The sequence below is a fragment of the Dipodomys spectabilis genome, unplaced genomic scaffold, assembly GCF_019054845.1.
Source record: "Dipodomys spectabilis isolate Male_0828 unplaced genomic scaffold, ASM1905484v1 ptg000109l, whole genome shotgun sequence".
NCBI lineage: Eukaryota > Metazoa > Chordata > Mammalia > Rodentia > Heteromyidae > Dipodomys > Dipodomys spectabilis.
Window position 1 is genome coordinate 402864 of NW_024870786.1, and position 3842 is coordinate 406705.

At 34.6% G+C, this 3842-nt stretch overlaps 1 pseudogene; it reads right to left on the reverse strand.

Moving 5' to 3' along the window:
* Positions 1-1969: 1969 nt before the first annotated feature.
* LOC122114759 lies at positions 1970-2066 on the reverse strand (annotated as a pseudogene).
* Between the last annotated feature and the right edge of the window lie 1776 nt (positions 2067-3842).

Consider the following 3842-nt stretch of genomic DNA (forward strand, 5'->3'; position numbering starts at 1 on the left):
TGATCAGAGGCATGGATTTTGTGGCTAGCTAGGTCATTGCACATCTGTCTCTTTCTCTCTCCCTTTCTAGGTTCTCATAGATAATATGATTGCCCATAATTATCCTAATTTGTTTTGCTTTTATATTTTTGGTTGCATCATTTCATTTTTTGCTCTGCCATTTTCCAAATCATTTATATAGAAGGCATTATTTCCTATTTTCTCATTCTTAGAATAAGCTGCACATGAAGACATCACTGGTTCTCATTTTCAGTGTGTACATTTGAATACGGAGGAACATCTTTCCTCTGCTCTCCATCAATTCCTTACTCTCCAATTAGAATAATTTCGAATTGAAAAATCGGAAAAATAGAAAATAAATCATGGTGAATAAACAGATGCAGAAAATTCACCGGATATTTCTGACCAGTAAAACCAATGTGAACTATTAGGAAATACATGGACACCTCATTCCCACGGGCACTCGAAGTATCTGGTTAGGCAATTCTTAGGAATATGAGGAAAAAGATGAAAAAGTAAGGAATGGTATCAAATGCAAATGCAATGGAGAAGGATCCCAGCAAATTTCTTCATTGGGCTGCCAAAAATATTCAGCTTACTACAGTGCGGAGACTTCTTTCCCAAAAGGCCACTCATGTGAATAGTAGGGATGACGATGAGTATACGCCACTTCATCGAGAAGCCTACAGTGGACATTGTCAGTGAGTTGGTGTCTCAAGCGGCACATGCAATAACTGTAGATGACTGAACACCCCTGCAGAGTGCATATACGTGGAATAATACCAGAATGATTTCTTTCTTATTTCATCACGATACAGATACCAATGCCCAAACTAAAGGCCTCTTGACCCCCTTATAACTTGCTGCTGAGAATTGAGATAGAAAAGATACGCTGGATCTCCTTCTGTTGAACCATTATATACAACCAGGCCTGAAGAACAACATAGAAGAAACTGCATTTGATATTGCCATAAGGATAACTATGTATCACTACGTCTATGAAGTTGTGGAAGGCTGTACAAATTGTTCACCTAAATACTAATGGTCGGGTTAAGTTTCTTAAATTTCAAAAATGCGAGTCCATCTTTTGTGTCCCTACAAAATATTTTCACAATCCAAATATGAGGAATATCTTTTTCTTTTTGGTCGGTCATGGGGCTTGAACTCTGGGCCTGGGAGGTATCCCTGTGCTCTTCAACTCAAGGTGAGGACTCTACCACTTGAGCCAGAGCTCCACTTCCAGTTTTCTAGTGGTTTATTGGAGATTAGATTAGCATAGACTTTCCTTCTCAGGCTGGCTTTGAACCATGATCCTCAGATCTCAGTCTCCTGTGTAGCTAGGATTATAGGCATGAGCCACCAGTGCCCGGCAACACCAATATTTTACTGTAAAAATTCATGGATTCTGCGGAATTCTTCCAAGCGAATTGCCTGCATTGGATGTCAAAAAGTATTCAATAGTTTTTGTATTCATGTATAATGATTTCTTCAGTGTTTGTGATTTTTTAATCAGAAATAATTTTAACTTACCTGTTGAAATGAGTAGTACAGGAACTACAAGATTTCTGGTGCTTGTCTGAAAAAATATATTTTAAAATATTCTATATTCTATGTTTGCATAATGTTCATAATTTATTTTATTGTCTCCTAGATATACTTTGAATTCTACATTATTTTATAATATATAGGGTCATTAATGTGTCCTTTCCGATTGCATTCCATATAGAAACAGTTTGATTCCTTTTTTTTTCTAGGTCTTAATATTATTTTTCTTTGGGATAAAATGACAATGTTGTCTAATTTGAAAAGTTTTGTAAAGTTTATGGTATGTAAAAGCTTTTCTGAGGTGAAGATTTAATACACTGATATCAAACTAAATTGAATTATATGAATTACTTGTATTGTTACACTTGTAATTTTGTAATCAACTTTTTAATAACTGTTTTTCATTTCTTGCATCTGAAGAGTGAAAAATATGGAATACTTCTCAAATTTTCATATTATCCTTGTGCAAGTGCCATGTTAACCTCTGTAATGTAATTTGAGTATACGTACTGCTGAAGCATGTAGTATCCTCTAAATTTAAGTAGTTAATGATGCAATCTTTATACAGGCTTATATCTATGGGTGCCTACCTGTAACAAGGAAACCTTATTGTTCCTAACAATGCTATCGATCTTATTTCCCTAAAATTCTGTGAATAGTGGAAAAAATTATATTGATCAGTCGATTGCTCACATTTGCAAATTTTTTTTGTCAATGACTATCTTAAGTCTTTTTATTTGGAATTTGATCGTACTCTCAATTATTTATAGATAGGTCCAAAGGTGATGGCTTTTTCAAGTACTTATTTATCCAACTGAATTAGCTTTGTGGACCTAATGGATTCAAAGTAAGCGTTGCTTAAGAGCTACTTCTAAACTTCTTCAGCTGACATTTTCCCAAATGAGGTGTTACTGGCACAAATGTCTACCTGAGGGTTTATCCTTCTTCCATGTGGGAACAGACCAACCAGAATATCTTACACTGACAGCATAGATTGCCTTACTGGAACAAAACTCATCTTGGTTACAAGGGATCATAGAGAGCTGAACAGTTCAAACAGAACTGTTCAGACTAGAAGGTATTTTATCAAATTATAATTGTTTATTATATCTTCCATTTCAAAAGCAGCTAAAGCCAAGAAGGTGAAAAAATTGTTAGTATGCATGATTACTTAATGTCCTGGCCTATCTACCATCCAACTGGGCAGGAACTTACACTACTGCCTTTTTATCACCAAATATTTTCATAGTCGCAGGAGAAGTCCATGTGTTTCTCCTCGTTATTAGGCATTAAATTCATAATGTTTTAATCACAGTGTTTCCTCTTGCCTCCATGCTGTAAATCTACAAATAGTAAAGCTTTAGGTCTAACTATATCAAACACTGAGGTAGAGATAATGGAATAATACTTTAAAACAGAGTTGCTTTTGATACAGTCACTACAACAGAACAATGCAAAACGTGTGCCTTTTATTTATATTATATATAGTTATATATTTTATATTTATATGTGCTGATCTTATATTTCACACAGTGAAACTTACTGGAATTAGTTGATAATTTGACAAATAAATTGATATTTATTTATTCCAATAAATAGAATTGGAATATAAATAATTATGTTTAAAATATATATTAGAATATAAAAAGTATCAATGCAATGTCTTTAGTATAAACTTGTGATACATTCCAACTGTTCTTGGTCTTCTGAATCCACATGGTAAAAAAAGCAATGTTTTCCGCTAATCTATAATGGATTTTAGTCTGCTGTTCTGTTTATTGTTTTAACTCGCTTGTCCCAAACTGTCTTTCTCCGTATTTCTGAAGAATTCCTACTGATTATGCCCAAATTTTGCTAAGATGTCCAGAAAGTATTATTCTTCTGCAGTACCCATGGGTCCTAGGATCCTAGGTCCCAGTTACCTGCATCATCAGATAACAAGGGCAATACTTCTCACCCAGGCCCATGCAACATGTCAACACAAAGTAATTGAAGACCCATCTCAATTTCTCATTTCCTATGTTTCCTTGAGATCCAGGAATTAGCAGTAAGCAATTGTGAAATGCAAGGCAACTTAAAATGAAGGATGAGCACAAAATTTGAGAGAAAGTACTGTAATTCAAACATTCAACTTACAGATGACCAGCCAATATGAGTGAACAAGTTCACAAAGTGTCATAAGATTATTTTTAATACCCCTCCCCTATGATTAATGAAAGATTTTATTCCAATATAAGTGGGCCAAAAAATAGTTCCTGGAAGGATAGATCGATAATTGGTCTACCAAAGCCCGGAAA